Genomic DNA, 18,291 nt, shown 5'->3' with positions numbered 1-18,291 from the left:
ACCTTTTCAGTCTAGGACTGTGGGCTCTACTGCAAATTCTGCTTCCAGGTACTTGTTGCTCTACCAATATCCACATCAGTCATCTTCATAATTAAGATACTGTTCTGTTGCCTACACTCTTAGTGTAGCGGTAAGCACCTTAGCTGAGGAAAATACCAGACACCGGCCAGGGTTCACCAATCGCTGGTAACCAAAAAAAAAAAATAGTGGCAAGATGTTGGCCCATTGTACTTGTGGTTGATTTAGCCCGTATTACCTATGGGTAGTTGCTGTGGTCGAAGGCCTAGGTTACGGTGCGGCCCTATAGGGTGAAATTGGAGTTCAAGGAATTTCTCGGCCCATGTGGTTCTTGCTTCGTCTTAATTTTATAATGCTTTCCGGAGGCTCTTCTTAGGGTCGTTTTAAAGATACTGTTTTGCTTTGGGCTTGACATTGCAGATGTGCATGCAGGGTACAGTCAAGGTCAAACCCTAAGGAGGAGATATTTACCAATCAACAACCAAAAACTCAACAAGAGGTTGCATCTGGAAAAAAGGAGCCAATCCGAATTCCTGATCGGAAAAGGTACTCAGTGCGGATCTCACCATGGCATGATCCAACAAGCTTCACCCTCTCCAAGTTACACAAATTATCTTACATTCACCCTAGATCCCATTTGCTTTTCGGAGAGTTGATAAAATGTCTACTTATCAATTTCAAATATGTATTGCTACTTTTCAGAGAGTTAATAAAAAAATTCAGCCTAGATCAACTAGCTGCTAGCGACAACAAATTACTGACAAGTTTTATGAGCTTTTTCTTAGAAAATAGTCATCATATGAAACAAGAGGCATGCAAAGAACAAACTTACGGTTTTGTCGCGTGTTGAAGCAGAAAAAAAAGCCAGTGGTTCAGATGAGTTCATGCCAAACTACTTCGGACAGTTCTGAAGATGTTGAAATCCTTGAATACAACCCCTTTGAGTCTGGGACTGTGAGCTTCCATCCTAAAAACGCTGCTCCTCGGTACACAATGCTCTGCCATTATTCATATTGGATATCTTCTTTATAATTAAGTTCTTGTTCTGCTCTGGGCTAGACATTACAGATGTGTGTAACTATTTACAGGGCGCAGTCAAGATCAAACCCCAAGGACGTGTTTTCAAATCTGCATCCAAGAACCGAACAAGAAGTTCCATCTGAGAAAATAAGTCAAACGGAATTTGAAGCCAGAAAAGGAACCCAATGTGACACTTACCAAAACAAATTTCCTGCAGCTTCATCTTGTCCAGGTTATACAAGATCCCATTTATTTTGTAGAGAGTTCTATAGGGATTTATTACGGTAATCCGAAATAACTGTGGACCATCCGTTTAAGTGAATCTAGATCTAGATCAGTGTTATCACACATTACCTTATAGGTGGTAATAGAAGAAATATGTATTTTTTGTTTTAGAAAACAGGAAACATATCTTGCAATTATATCTAACAAACATACACATGCATGGATCTGTATGTGATGGACGTCAGGATGTGTATAGTTGGTGTAACCTTTTTTATTGAAATGTGACATACATGATAGATCCCATATCATGCATATTTGTTGAATTATCTTTTGCTGGAACGTGACGGATGTAGATGTGTAGCATACAGACGTGATTAAGATGGGACTCTTCCTTGATCCTAATAGCTTGACAATTTATGTTTTTTTATATTTAAATTAAAAGCACTCCAGTGTTTAGATATAATATAAATGTAGTAATGTGCACATGTACCACAAGAATGGTAAGTGCAAAAGGGGAAAAAAAGGTTTCCTATACTAATCTTTGTATTCCACGTGTATGGCCGTTTTCCGTGGGAGAGACGATCGATAGTTCTGGTTGGCTTCCTGTTCCTGATAAGGGAGGTGGGGCTGTTATTGTGATTTCAGGAATTATTTCATTTTTATTTCTAATTATTAAATAATTTCTATTTTGAAAAATTAACAGCTCAGAGTTGTTTGAGATCTTAACTCCTCTGGTGTAACCAGAGTACCGTAGCAAGGCCCATATATAACTATTTGTTGTTATTAAACATGTATCGATCATTTGCAAAGATTAGTTATATCTTCTAGTACGCAAGATACGCAAAGAAACTAATGGTTTCCTGCTTTATGTGGCAGAAGAAAAGTCAGTGACTCAGGAGACTCCATGCCAAACAACCCCAGAAGATGTCATGATCCGTGATTCCAATCCTTTTGAATCCGATGCAGCGTGTACTCCCAGCTGCAGTGGCCCAGAAATGAAGAAAGAATACATTTTTGGACGTTCACCATTTGAAATGGGACTGGTTCACCCAACACCACCCTCGAAACAAGCCGAAGCGTGCTTCAAGTGGTTAGAGGCATGCAGCTACTAGGACGACCAGCTTAATTGGTGGGTTTAGGCATACAGATGCTAGAATTAGTTTCCTTTTATCTGAGTATGCTTTGAGTGCATCAATTTCCATTGTGATCGATCAGGACATGGGTCATTCTTGAGGAACCTAATTCGATAGCAGTAGATGGACTGTTAGATAATCTTCTGTATCTCTTGTGTGAATGCGCAACAGGTGAAGGCGGCGCCGAAAAGGGCTCCCTGCAGGGACAGGCGCCGCACGGCTCACCTGCCGCACTGTAGCTACAGCAAGGGGCAGGCGCTAGAGTCAGCCCTGCTGTCACAGCTAGTCACTGTAGCAGCATGACAGCTGTACTAGGACTAGATAGATAGAGTTGTATAGATAGTTTACCACTGCAACTCAGTAAAGAGAGAGTTCAAATTTGTCATCTCCTATACAGAGCTCCAGCCAACGCTGGTGCCTCCCGTGTGTGTATGCTATGTCCCTCCCTTCTTCTACCTCTAGCCATAGTGTGTGGTCTAACAACGTCTGTCGTGCTCGGCCGTGGTCGGCAAGACTGGTGAGTGGTCGACTCATCTGAGCCGGTGATCTTGTGGGTCAATAAGTGGTATCGAAGCCGTACAAGCGCCGTCGTCGGATTAACCGCTAGCGATGACGGATGGTTCGGAGATGGGCGACAGCAGTGGCACTGCTGTGGCTGCCCAGCCACGATAGGAGGTTGTTGTTCGCACGGTGCGGGAGGTCAGCGGCACCAGTTGGCCGACGCTGACTCGCACCAACTATGGAGAGTGGTCGGTGACCATGAAGGTCAAGCTCAGAGCCCGACGGCTCTAGAATGCTGTTGACAAGGGCACCGAAAATGAAGAAGATGACTTGTCAGCGTTGGAGGCTATCCTCGCTGCTATGCCGGTGAAGTATAGGGAGCCATTGGGGGCGAAAAGCTCTGCTAAGGAGGCGTGGGAGGCTATTGCGGCGATGTGCGTCGGTTCCGACTGCGCAAAGAAGGCGACGGCCTAGCTTCTGAAGCAGGAGTACGCCAACCTCAAGTTCAAGGATAGAGAATCGGTGGAGGACTTCTCCCTCCGCCTGTAGACGCTCATCAGCAAGCTGAAGAGCCACGGCGTCACCATCGACGAAGAGGAGGCGGTCTCCAAGTACCTCCACTCTATGCCAGCAACGTACATCCAGATCGCTCTCTCCAGAGAGACGATGCTGGACTTGTCCACGCTCACCATTAAGGATGTGACAGGTCGTCTGCGGGCGGTGGACGAGCGCCTGGAGCAGGCGACAACAACAAAGGACAGCGGCAAACTGCTGCTGACAGAGGAGGAGTGGGTTGCTTGGAGGAACTCCGGGGTAGCCTCCTCTAGCCGCGGTGGCGATGGCAAGCACCGCGGCAAGGCTTCTTCGGAGAAGAAGAAGCAGGTCGACTCCAACGCCTGCCAGCGCTGCGAGAAGACAGGGCATTGGGCACTCCCAGGAGAAGAAGGCTGAGGCTCATCTGGCCCAAGCTGCTGATGATGATGAGGCCACTATCCTGATGGCGACATTTTGTGCACTGCACGACGTCGAGGCCGAGGAGAAGGGAGAGGTGACGACAGTGGAAGGACCTGGGAAGGCCCTAAAAGCTGTCAACCTCGACGAACTGCGTGCCCAAGTCCACCTCGAATGTGTGGACGACGAGCAGGAGCAGCGGTGGTATCTAGACTCTGGCGCCAGCAACCACATGACGGGCTCCAAGGCAGCCTTCTTCGAGCTCAACGACGATGTTACCGGTACGGTGAAGTTTGGTGACGGCTCAAGGGTGGCAATCCGAGGGTGCGGCACCATCATCTTTAGGTGCCAGAACGGAGAGCACCACGCGCTAACGGATGTATATTACATCCCACAGCTGTGTTCAAGCATCATCGGCATTGGTCAACTGGATGAGCGCGGTAGCGACGTACTGATCAAGGACGAAGTCCTTAGGATCAGGGACCGAGAACAACGACTTCTTGCCAAGGTGAAGAGGTCCCTAAACAGGTTGTACTTGCTTGACCTAAAGGTAGAGCCGCCGGTGTGCCTGGCGGCAAGGCACACCGATGAACCGTGGCTATGGCATGCCTGGTTTGGACATCTTAGCTTAGACGTGCTTGGTCGGTTGGAGAAGATGGTCCGAGGGCTACCCCACATCGAGCACGGAGGCGAGCTGTGTGACAGCTACCTGGCCGAGAAGCAGAGGAGGCCGCCGTTCCCAAAAGCAGCCAAGTATCGCGCAGAGGACGCTCTTGAGCTCGTCCACGGAGACCTCTGTAGGCCGATCACGCCAGCCACAAACTATGGTCGGTGGTACTTCCTCCTGCTTGTGGATGATTGTAGTCGCTACATGTGGCTACAACTCCTGACGAGCAAGGATGAAGTGGCGGCGGTGATCAAGAAGTTCAAGATGCGCGCGGAGGCTGAGAGCGGCAAGAAGCTCCGCGTGCTGAGGACTGATCGCGGTGGTGAATTCACTTCGGTGGAGTTCACTGCGTACTGCGTGGATCAAGGTGTGGTGCGACACCACACCGCGCCGTACTCGCCATAGCAGAATGGCATGGTGGAGCGACAGAACCAGATGGTGGTCGACATGGCTCGATCCATGATGAAGACCAAAGGCATGCCGGCAAGGTTCTAGGGTGAAGCGGTGACCACGGCGGTGTTCATCCTCAACCGCGCTCCCACCAAGGCCCTAAAGGGCAAGACATCGTTCGAGGCTTGGCATGGACGCAAGCCGAGCGTGTCCTTCCTTCGGACATTCGACTGCATCGGCCACGTCTGGAAGACAAAACCGATCCTCACCAAGATGGAGGACAGGAGCACACTGATGGTGTTCCTAGGATACGCGGAGGGTACCAAGGCGTACCGGCTCTACGACCCACACGAAGACAAGGTACTTGTCTCGTGCGACGTCGTGTTCAATGAGAATGCGGCCTAGGACTGGAACAGTCCGAGCACGGGGAAGCTGGCGGCTTCACCAGCACCTTCGTCGTCGAGCACTTGGTCATCCACGGTGGTGGAGACGCTAGGGAAGAGGTGCCGAGCACTCTAGTGATAGAGCCGAGCACTCTAGGAGGAATGCCGAGCACTTCGGGAGGGGTGCCGAGCACTCCAGGAGTGGAGCCAGGAGGTCCTGCAGTGGTGCAGACCACCCCAGGATGAGTGCCGAGCACTCCAGTAGCAGAGCTGAGCAGTCTTGCAGTGGTGCCGACCACTACAAGACTGGCACCAAGCACTCCGGGAGGGGTGTAGACCACTCCAAGAGTGGTGATGAGCAGTCTAGAAGTAGTGCCGAACACTACAGCTAGGGTGCCGAGCACTCCAGGTGTTGTGCCGAGCACTCAGGCGGAACAAGGAACTCCATCGACGCTGATCGAGTTCGCCTCACCTCCAAGTGACATCACTGAGTTCATGGATGCCTTCCACGAAGGTGAGGGGGTGCGGTTCCATAGGCTAGACAACATCATCGGTGGCATAGGGCCATCAGGCCTGGCGGGTCGACTGCTCAATGATCAAGAGCTGTTGCTCATCAGCGCAGAGGAACCACCCACATTCGCGCTAGCCGAGCGTGATGGAAACTGGCGACGGGCGATGCTGGAGGAGATGAAGGTGATCGAGGAAAACGAGACATGGGAGCTCGTCGATCCACCTCCAGGATGCCGTCTGATTGACCTGAAGTGGGTGTCAAGGTCAAGCGGGACGAGCTCGGCGCCATTGTCAAACACAAGGCGCGCCTCGTCGCTCGAGACTTTGTTTAGCGTGAGGGCATCGACTTCGAGGAAGTCTTTGCGCCAGTAGCGTGCATGGAGTCTGTCCGTTTGCTACTAGCCTTGGCAGCAGCAAAGGACTGGCGCGTCCATCACCTAGATGTAAAATCGGCCTTCCTCAACGGCGAGTTGGCGGAGACGGTTTTCGTCAGGCAACCTCCAGGTTTCGCCATCAAGGGAGCGGAGCACAGGGTGCTCCGACTGCACAAGGCGCTCTACGGGTTGCGGTAGGCCCCATAAGCATGGAACGCCAACCTTGATGCCACGCTGGGCGAGCTTGGGTTCCAGCGGTGCGCAACCGAGCACGCGCTCTACACACGGCGATAGGGGAAGGAGGAGCTCGTCGTCGACGTGTGTGGGGGTATTAACCCCTATACCCTTATGGCTAAGTTTGGGCTGGCCCGGATCGATGGGTTCGGTCCACTCGAAAGACGACGTGCGGCCCAGTTAACCTGATCGGAGTCCCGCACAAGGAATCAAGGCAGATTTGGTGACCAAGCAGGATCTTAGTCGGTTAGAATAGGAATCCTTATCCGGCCATATATGGCAATTGTAACTGACTAGGATTAGTTTCCAGATCTATAACCCTGCCCCCAGACTATATAAGGCGGGCAAGGGACCCCTCTAAAAAACATCTCTCATTGACATACAGCAATACAAATCAGACGCAGGACGTAGGTATTACGCCTTCTTGGCGGCCGAACCTGGATAAAACCTCATGTCTGTCTTGCGTCACCGTCTTGTTTGGGGTTTGCGCAACTGTCTGCCAATAATCTACTACCTTGGGCATACCCCTTGGTAGACTGCCGACCATATTTTGTCGATAGTGGCGCGCCAGGTAGGGGGTGTGCGTACTGCTCTCCAAGCAAACAAGATGGTCATCATCTCCGGCTCCATGGCTACGCCCAACGGCCTCACGTTCACCGTCGGCCAGATCACCTAGACCACCGGCTCCGACAACTCCATCGCCATGACCACGGAGGAGGCGTGGATCCAACCTGTGCCGACGACTACTTCACCTGCATCGGCTACGGCTTAGACCACGGTGAACACGGCTCCGACCACGATGGATTTGGCTCCGACCACGATGGATCTGGCTCCGACCACGGTGAACACGGCTCCGACCACGATGGATCTGGCTCCGACCACGATACATCTGGCTCCGACCACGCCTACAGCCACGCCGACAACCCGTCATCCGCTTCCCCGCTACAGAGGAAAGCAGATCGACAACACCGACCTGCTCGACTCCATCAATCAGGTCGGCATCAAACTCGCTGAAACCCTAGCTCTGGTAAGTATGATTCAAAGCCAACCTAATGAGCAGGTAATAGCTCCCCACAACAGATCTATCCAACCAGCTCGGACCAGTCGTCCTGCACGACTTGGGACAGATCTCGTGGTCGTATCTACTCCTGAGGGGCGCTCCGCTCGTCGCCAGCCAACCTTCGCGATGAGTCTCCGACTCTACGAGTACGAAGTCCCGACGGAGAACCACCAGGTCCAGCCCTACGGCCTGCAAAACGCTGCCTCCAGCTACGCATACCATCTACGACGCCGCTCGGATCTGTGTCCTATACACCGATTTTAGCCGAAGCCATGCAACATCGTCAACATGGTCCGGATTGAAGATTATCAAGAAGGATCCGTCCACACGGTCCGAGAGGGGGACTCTAGCTCCTCATCCGGCATCGCATCCAACGCATCTGTCCACATCGAGCTTTAGCGTCACAAAGATGAAGGCGTCAAATACGATCTGGATCTACCAGACCACGCCCCGGGTTTCCCCCGATTTCCGTCTTTTCCACCAAGACGAGGGGATTTGATCCATGTTGTCAGCAATGACGAGCCGCCAGCGGTTGGCAAAACAGAGCAAGAAAAGATCGCACGCGAAGCACGCAATATTGACCGGTTTAATCGCCGGCAAATCGAAGCTGAAGCGGACCAGGAGGCACGACGCATAAGGGTCCAACCGCGTGACCTCAACAATGCTTTCGATAGGGTGGGGGACAAACAAGTCTTCAAGACCCCAAGCGCCAACATAGCCGTCGCCATGGCGACAATGCAGCGGCTGCCCAACACTCCCGAAACCCAAGCATCCGTGATGACATACAAGCTTATCTGACGGCTGCTATGGCTCAGACCGCAGAGATGAATCAAGCCCGGGCCCCATCCGTTTTAGTGGAATCAAGCCACAGCCGCCAATACTCAAGTCACTCACAGCCGCTCAACCGACGTGGCTCGCACAACAACGACCCGTCGGACAACCGTCAAGGTGGAAACGGTGGTCATGATGGCGGTCGGGACGATAACCGCCGCCGAGAGGATAACCGTCACGACGTTCGAGGTGACAACCGCCGAGATAACCGCGACAATCACCGTGATAACCACGGTCGCAGGGCGAATCCAGATGGCAATCGAGATCGCCGCGATGGTAATAACGATCTCCGCCATTACCTCGGTGGACATGATCTGCGTGCTCGCATCAACCAGAGAGCCGACGATCGTGCATCCCATGAAAGCTATCGCCGTATGGAGTATGACACTGCCCACGGCCCGCCGGGTCTGAAGCAGTTCACTCCACACCTTCGCTAAGTCATATGGCCCAAGAATTTCAAGCTCGAGAAACTTCAGAAGTACGACGGCAAGGAAAACCCTGAATTATGGGTCATGCTCTACGAAACTACGTGCCGATCAGCCATGGCTGACGAGCACGTCATGTCTAACTACTTCCCAGTCGCTGTTGGTCATGCAGGTCACCAATGGCTGGTCAGCTTGCCGGTGAACTATTTTGACTCTTGGCAGGAGCTCAAGCAGGCCTTCATCGACAATTTCATCGCTACTTGTGAACAACCCGGCAACAAGTACGATCTGCAATGGATCCGAGATCGGAAAGACGAACCGCTGCACGAGTACGTTCGGCGTTTCTCGGAGATGCGCATCAAGGTCCCGTCAATCTCCGACAACGAAGCAATCGAGGCTTTCATCACCGGCCTCCGCTTCCACGACGCCCTAAGAGACAAGCTCCTCCAGAAAAGACCTGAATCAGTCACAGCGCTCTTGGCCACCGCTAAGAAATACGCGGACGCTGACGACGCTAAAAAGATAATCGTTGAAGAAGCAGCAAGGGTCCCACGCTCCGACCACCCTCCACGCCGCGACGATTACCACGGCAACCGTGGTCGGAACGACAATTTTGACCGCCGCAACCAGCGCAACGACTCCCGCGACCACCGTGACCAACGTAATCAGCGGCGCAATCGCCGTGATGATTACAGGAGCAAGCATGCTCGGGAAGACGACGGCGAGGTCAATACCATGAAAAAGGGCGGCGGACGTTGTAACTACGAGGACGACTACGCCAAAGCATTGAAGGGGCCCTGCCAGCTCCATCCTAAGTCAAACCACACCATGGAGAATTGCCGCGTCCTCAAGACTATCTACACGCGTCAATAGGCTCCAGATGTGTCCGACAAGCCTAATGACGTGGGGGAACAGTGCAACGAGGACAACGACGACGACGATGCAGACCCTTGTCATAAATACGTCAAGCCGACTGATCGCGTGCACACCATCATCGGCGGCAAGGTGTCCATTGAGACCAAACGAGAACGCAAGCTGCTCGCCCGCGCTTGCTTGAACGTAGCAAAGAACGACAACCTTCTTACTGATCCGCGGCTTCCTCCGTGGTCTCACCATGAAATCTACTTTAGTAGGAAGGACCAATGGGCCGCCATACCTGAGCCAGGGCATTTTCCCCTGGTCCTCGATCCTTGTATCAACAAGGTTCAGTTCGACAGGGTACTGATCGACGGCGGCAGCTCCATTGATATACTATTCAAGAACAGCCTGCCCGCCCTGAAAATATCCAAGGCGGACCTAAAGCCGTACGAGGCACAGTTCTGGGGCGTTCTCCCCGGACAGAGCTCTACACCTCTCGGGCAGATCACGCTACCTGTGCAATTCGGGACCCCGGACCACTTCCGCACTGACTACGTCAACTTCGTGGTCGCTGACTTTGACGGCACCTACCATGCTATTCTTGGTCGACCGTCGCTCACCAAGTTCATGGCCATACCTCATTACAGGTATTTGGTGCTCAAGATGCCTACCGAGAAAGGAATTTTAACCCTCAGGGGCAACGTATATGCAGCTTATACCTGCGAGGACGACAGCTTCAAAATAGCAGAGGCCCACGACCTCTCTATTCGCATGGCCGAGACCATGCTCGACGCTAAGAAGACCTCGGCCGACCACCTAGAGATCCCAGAACTCGAGTCTTCGCGCAAGAACATCAGGTCCAAGGAGCACAAGACGATCCAGCTGGTCGATGGCGATCCTAGCAAAATAGCCCTCATCGGGGTCAACCTGGATCCTAAATAGGAAGACGCGCTCGTCAGGTTCTTGAGGAGCAACGTGGAGGTGTTTGCATGGAAACCTTCTGACATGCCCGGTGTACCTCGGAACTTGATTAAGCACTCCTTAAATGTCAACAGCAAGGCCAAACCAATCAAGCAGAAGCTACGACGGTTCACTCGCGACAAGAAGGAGACGATTAGGGTAGAAGTTACACGGCTTTTGGCAGCCGGATTTATCAAAGAAGTGTATCATCCGGAATGGTTAGCCAACCCGGTTCTTGTACGCAAAAAGAATAATGAATGGAGAATGTGCGTTGATTACACTGATCTCAACAAACACTGCCCTAAGGACCCCTTCGGCTTACCTCGCATAGACGAGGTCATAGATTCAACCGCCGGTTGCGAGCTGCTCTCCTTTCTCGATTGCTACTCTGGTTATCACCAGATCGCTCTCAAAAAGGATGACCAGATTAAGACATCTTTCATCACGCCTTTCGGCGCCTACTGCTACACGACTATGTCGTTCGGGCTCAAAAACACCGGAGCTACCTACCAGCGCGCTATACAGGCCTGCCTCAACGATGAGATAAAAGACGGCCTCGTCGAGGCTTATGTTGACGATGTAGTTGTCAAAACCAAGGAAGTACGTACCCTTGTTGACAATCTAGAACGTACCTTTGCAGCCCTCAATACGTTCCAATGGAAATTAAACCCAAAGAAGTGTATCTTTGGCGTTCCTTCTGGCATACTGCTCGGCAACGTCGTCAGTTACGACGGCATACGCCCTAACCCAGAGAAGGTCAAAGCTATCTTAGACATGAAGCCCCCAAAAAAGGTGAAAGATGTCCAGAAGCTTACCGGATGCATGGCCGCTCTAAGCCGTTTCATATCAAGGTTAGGAGAAAAAGGGCTACCGTTCTTCAAACTGCTCAAAGCATCCGAGAAGTTTGAGTGGTCGGAGGAAGCAGACGCTGCTTTCACGCAGCTAAAAGAATACCTCACATCACCCCCGGCACTTACTGCTCCCAGAGAAGACAAAACTCTCCTACTTTACATTGCGGCAACCGATCGGGTGGTTTCCACTACAATGGTGGTCGAGCGCGACGAGCCGGGCCACGCCTACAAGGTACAGCGGCCAATTTATTTCATTAGTCAGGTACTCAACGAATCCAAGACCAGGTACCCACAGATTCAAAAACTGCTCTACGCCATACTGATAACATCCCGAAAGTTGAGACATTACTTCGATGGATATCGTGTGGTGGTCATAACCGAGTATCCTTTGGGGGACATCATTCGCAATAAGGATGCGAACGGACGCATCGTCAAATGGGCAATGGAGCTATGCCCCTTTTCCTTGGAATTTGCAAGCCGTACTACAATCAAGTCTCAGGCACTCATCGATTTCATCGTCGAGTGGACGGATTTAAGCACGCTTGCCTCTCCAGGATCCGACGAATATTGGACGATGTACTTTGACGGTTCTCTCAACATTGACGGTGCGGGAGCAGGAGTTCTTTTTGTGTCACCATCCAAGGAGCAGCTCCGGTACGTCCTCAGGATTTATTTCCCAGCGTCTAATAATGCCGCCGAATATGAAGCATGCCTGCATGGTTTACGCATTGCGGTTGAGCTTGGTGTTAAACGTCTCTATGTCTACGGAGACTCGGCTCTGGTCATCAACCAACTCAACAAGGACTGGGACACAACCAGCGAAAAGATGGACGCATACTGCAAATCAATAAGAAAGCTGGAAGGCAGGTTCTATGGCATCGAGTACATACATGTGGTCCGGGACAAGAACCAGGCAGGAGATGCGTTGTCAAAGTTAGGATCATCCCGAGCCAAAATCCCACATGGCGTATTCGTCCAAGACCTGCTCACGCCTTCCATCGAAAACGAAGATTCTACGGTCGACAAAGCTCCAGACCAGCAACTAGTGGCTACGGTTCCGGCAACAAGCACAATCGAGCCGCTTTCGACCACTCATAAGCCAGACTGGAGGACACCTTTCATCAAGTACTTAACAGATGGTAGCGGTTATACTGATCGAACAGAAAACAAGCGACTGATGCGTCGCAGTAAGCAGTATCTGCTCGTCGATGGCAAGTTATGGTGTAAAAATGCAAAGGAGGAAATCTTGATGAAGTGTATAACCCAAGAAGAAGGTGAGCATCTCCTGGACCAAATCCACTCTGGCTCCTGCGGCAACCACACGGCCTCAAGAACACTGGTCGGTAAGACTTTCCGAGTAGGGTTCTATTGGCCGTCTGCAGTAGCCGACGCAGAGAAGTTAGTCCGCCGCTGTGAGGGTTGTCAGTTCTTCGCCAAGAGAACCCATGTACCAGCACATGAGATCTAGACGATTCTAGCCTCTTGGCCCTTCACGTGCTGGGGACTGGACATGATCGGGCCTTTCAAACCGGCTCCTGGAAAATTTACATGCGTTTTCATGCTAATTGACAAATTTTCTAAGTGGATAGAATACATGCCTCTGGTACAGGCATCCTCAGAAAAGGCTGTCACGTTCCTCGACCAGGTCATCCACCGTTTCGGCGTACCCAACAGCATCATTACTGATCTGGGTACTCAGTTTACCGGGAACGCTTTTTGGGACTTCTGCGATGAAAGGAGCATAGTAGTAAAATACGTCTTGGTGGCGCACCCTAGGGCTAATGGACAAGTCGAGCGGGCAAATGGCATGATCTTGGATGCACTAAAGAAAAGGATGTACAGAGAAAACGACAAAGCTCCCGGAAGATGGCTCAAGGAGTTACCAGCCATGGTCTGGGGTCTCCGAACTCAGCCTAGTCGTAACACCGGCGTCTCACCATACTTTATGGTTTATGGCGCTGAGGCAGTCCTCCCACCAGATATAGCTTTCAGATCAGCATGGGTAGAGAACTTCGACGAGGGCAAGGTCAATGAAGTATGGGAGCTAGAAGTCAACAGCGTCGAGGAGGCAAGGCTCGATTCTTGTGTACGCACGGCCAAATACCTTGCTGTCTTGCGCAGGTACTACAACAAGAATGTTAAAGAGCATTTCTTCATGGTTGGGGACTTAGTCCTGAAGTGGAAGATGAACCAGGCTGGTGTCCACAAACTCGCAACCCCATGGGAGGGACCCTTCATGATCAAGGAAGTCACACGTCCAACGTCTTACAGGTTAGCTAACCTGGACGGCACGGATGTACCAAACTCGTGGCACATCGACAAGCTTCGACGTTTCTATGCTTAACTATCGAGATATGTACTCTACTTGTATTTTTGATTTACTTTAATAAAGCAATTATGATTTCTCCGACCACTCTAATGCGTCACTCCGAATTTTATGGTTATTCTAACTTAGCCAGTACAAGCCGACCACCACTCCTTCTACGGTTTTTGGAGCCGGCCCTGTCTCCGGTTTCCTCCCAACACATGCACGGGATCCGCTCTCTACGTTGCGGGTGGTCGGCAGGTCCTCCCTGGTTTGACTTGTCCGTGTCCACGTGTGCACAGGTCACAGTACCTCACACTCCGACCACATGCCAAACTAGGGCCGCATAAACTCTTCGGATGATGTGTCGAGCAAAACGGTACAACTAAACAGAACGTTAACACGTTCCCACTTAGTTACACCAACATAAAATTTCAAGCTTAAATATGTTTTGTATAAAGCAAACAAGCTTATAATGATATACAGTTACGTTATTACAAGCTTGCCTAAAGAGGCTCCAGTTTACAATAACACGACTATGTCCTCCTTCTACAGCTCTAAGCCTATTACATTGGCTGGTCGGGGCGCATGGCATCTACTGCTAGCCGCCTCTGATACCCTACTCGAGTCTCGGGGACTCTTGCGGTAGTTGAGCTAAAGGGGATGGCCCCGCCGGTGCCTGGCTAGTCGAGACCGCAGGCTTCATCGGTTGGCTTGCAGCTGATGGCATTTCCAGCTGGCTTGTCGATGGCATACCCTGTACAGGTGCTGTCCCACCTCCACATAGGTTAATATCGCCAATTATCTTTGACGACAAGTCCAGCTGGGCCGTCTAAAGCTCTTCTACCTTGTCTGGGTCTATCTCCTTCGGGTACCCAGCCTCCAGGCATTTTAGATCGATCAGGGGGTAGTGAGCACGCACCATGCTTAGCACATGGGCACCCGTGTACTCACCCGCCTCCTTCACGAACTCTTGGAACCACCCCCATGCTTGTTTGCATCTCTCGACCAGTCCGAGCTGGGGTGTTCTTAGCTCTTCCTCTGTGAGCGCCGGGTCGATAAGGTCGAGGACGGGCACAATGCCAGTTGCCATTTCTTAGCACCGCTTGTTCCACGTGTCCCGCTCCTCGGTGGCCTTGAGGCATCGTGCTTTCCAGTCGTCATGCTCCTTGATCACGGCCTCTAGGTGCCTCTTGGCATTGACTTTCAAAACTGAACGCAGTACAAGACATCAAACGTGATGATACGATAAGGCAAGGTGGGCGACAGAGTGAGAAAGGTGATCTAGAATGCTTACTTTTCATGTCATCCTTCATTTTGGTAGTGTGGTCTTGGAGTTCAGACTGGCTGCATGCTAGTTTTTTGTTGTCCTCCTTCAGGCGACCACATTCTGCGGTCACACGGCTATTTTCCCCCTGGAGGCGGGTCACTTCAGCTTCTAAACCTGCATTACAGCTGTTACTGCCAAGAACACTTGCTATGATAAGGTGAAAACTTACTTGTTTTCTCCAGCTCTTTGTTATTGAGCTGGTCGACCAGGTTTTGATTCTGTGCTTCTCGCTCTGTCCTCTCTTGGTCGGTGGCTTCAAGTTGGCGCCGCAAGCGTTCCACTTCGGCTGCCAGTTCCTTATTGGTCACCGTGATTCCTTCAATCTGGTCGAAGCACCTTTTTCGGTATTTTGCGGTTTTCATCAAGTCCTGCATACAGACAAGCTAAGACAGACAGTTCAACTACATAACAGGGTCAAGAATTCAAGCCAAACATACCTGGACTTCTGTCACCAGACGCTTGGCTGCCCGTTCGACTCTTAGGGTCTCTTCGACCTCTGGGATTTCCTCGTGCATAACCCATTCGTCGTTTCGATAGCGCGACACATATACATGTTGTCGCCTATCTTGGGGGCGACCCAGGATCTCTTCTACTTCTTCTTCAACCTCCTGTTCGGGAGGCGGCGCTGGTCTAGAGTCTACGGGCTCCACGACCACCAGGGCTTTTCCACGAGCCGTCGCATCGGCAAGAACGCTCTGGGCCACTTCTGGCTGCTGCTCCTCGACTAGATCCGGTTCCCTTGGTGCCATGTTATCTGCCTCAGCAAGGTCCATGCTCGGAGCACTTGTACATTGCTCGGTTGTCTTCTCAACCAGCCGCTCGGGGACTGGTGTCTGGTCGTCTGCCTGCTGAGGTCCAGGCGGCGTTCCTACTACGGGCTCCTCCACGGCTGGCTATTGGGCAGTTTGTCCCGCCGTTACCGACGACGTTGCGCCGCACCCGGCTAGCTGGTCGGGGCTCTCGGTGGATGCCGATCTAATGCATCAGAGTCAAATTCAGAAGATAATAGTATCCAATGCCAATTGCAAGCTTACATCAAAAATATAAATACTTACAGCTTCGACTTGCGGAATGATGTGGCGAAGGAACGTCTCCTCGACCGCCCCTGCTCTGCTTGCTCGGCAGTTTCCATCGGGACCCTTTCCACCTCCGGTACAGGCGTCGGGGTATGGTGCTTGACGTTTCCTTCGTTTGTCCTCTGTGTTGCAGTGGTCGGTGATGTGACCACTACTGGCCCAGAGGAGCCACCCTGCTCCGTCGGTCCCATTTGCCTTCTCCTCTTTCGAGGGACAAGCCGGAAGGTGTCCGCATCCTCTGCTTCGTCGTCCGACAGGGGGAAGATAGCTTGGTGTCGTTTGCTGGCAGCCGGACGCTTGCCAGCGGCTCTGGTCGATGCGTCCTCTACAGTCTCGAGTACCGCCCAGTGGACGTCGTCGGTCCTGGCGCTGGTCTGGGCGGCTAGGCCGGTAGCTTGCGGCCACTCTACACCGGGGGGAGGTGACACAAACAGTGCTACCCGGTCACGACCATTACACTGAGACACAAAATGGGGACAAACAGTTATTTTCTTGCCACAACATGACTCTACAGTTGAAAGGTGGCATCATTTACCTTTGGAGGAGGTCGAGCCAGCTTGAAGGCGTGCTCGATGGTGTTCAGGCCGACGTAGTTGGGATCGGCCAGGTTGAACAGCTCTCCAATCCTGGCCTTGATTTCCATCTTGTCAAGCGGCTCCTTCCTGGTCCTCGTTGGATCAGCGCCTCCTTGGTACTCGAAGCCAGGATGAATCCTTTTCTGGCAGGGCTGGATTCTTCGGCTGATGAAGTTGCCGACCACGCTTGGGCCATCGAGCCTTCCCCACAGGATCATCCCGAGCAGTTCGGCGATCTACTCCAAGTTCTCGGGCTTCTCCGACCAGCTATTCTTCTTCTCTGGAATCAGCCCCACGTCGCACAGGGTGATGGTGTTTGGCTCTTCACGGATGTAGAACCACTTCTTGTACCACTCGTCCAGTGAGGTGTTCCAGGGGCAGTGCAAGTATTGAGCTTTCATGCCGTCGCACAGGTTCAGGTAGACGCCTCCAGCGATCTTCGAGCCACCGCTTCCTTTCTTCCAAAGACAGAATAGGTGGCGAAAGAGGTCGAAATGGGGCTGGAAGCCACCATAAGCCTCGCAGAGATGGATGAAGGTGGAGACAAGAAGAATCAAGTTGGGATGCAGATTGCAAATCCCAATCTCGTAATACAAATAGAGACCCTAAAGGAAAGGGTGCACTGGAATCCCAAAACCCCGCTTGAAGAAATCTTCGAAAACCACAATCTCACCTGGTTGTGGATTGGGGAAGCTTTCTCCTTCCGGCGCGCGCCATCCAGCGAGTGCCTTGTTGTGGAGCACCCCCATGGTGACGAGGTCTTCGATGGTCTGTTCGTTGCTCCGTGACTTCCACCACTCCTTCGCCATGACTCCGCCCTTCTTCTGGGCGTCTCTCTTCGCCATTAGTCTATCCTTTCTAAGGGGGTGGATGCGGTGGCGAAGGGGTTGGCGGTGATTATCGGAGGAATAGGGTTCGGCAAGAGGTAAACGAAGGATGCGGCGGCGAATGACAATGGGGAACGGTGTCAGTAACTTACCAGATCTACATTATAAATAACAAAGAGTTCCGTCGTTTCGTCCGCCCGAGATTCTTGGGAGACGTGCGCACGCGCAGCGGACGGTTGTTCACACCACCTCGAGATCTACGCCAATAAACGCGCCCCTTCGTTTACAGTGTATGCGCCTCTTCGATGATAAAGTGAGAGGGCCCACATTGACGCACCTCCATACAGGTGCCAAGCGACAGTTTGCCAGAAAGAGTAAGAGGGCAGACCGCCGTGCTATACCTGTTTGCTTTTTTGACCAGACGTGTCAGATTGGGCTTGGTAGAATAAGGCGATAAATAAATACACTAAATAATAGTACAAGCGGCGCACGCGATCGGGGATTGACCAGACCACTACTGTGTTCGGGGGCTGTCCAGACCACTACTATGCTCGGGGACTGCTCCGACCACGATGACTTTTTACGACCACTGCTGTGCTCGGGGACTCTCCCGACCACTACTCGGAGTTTTGCTCTTCTTGACAACATGTAATTTGTGCTCACATACAGTTGAGAGACATTTCTTTAGACCTTGCTACAAGGCTCATACTTCGCCTTCCAGCAAGCTCGGGGACTACGTCGGTACGATGCACCTGCCGGTGCATCTTGTTTTGCCTGTGCGGCAATC

The sequence above is a fragment of the Miscanthus floridulus genome, chromosome 7 (assembly GCF_019320115.1).
Source record: "Miscanthus floridulus cultivar M001 chromosome 7, ASM1932011v1, whole genome shotgun sequence".
In the NCBI taxonomy this organism is placed as follows: Eukaryota; Viridiplantae; Streptophyta; class Magnoliopsida; order Poales; family Poaceae; genus Miscanthus; species Miscanthus floridulus.
Note: the sequence above shows the minus strand (reverse complement) of the source record.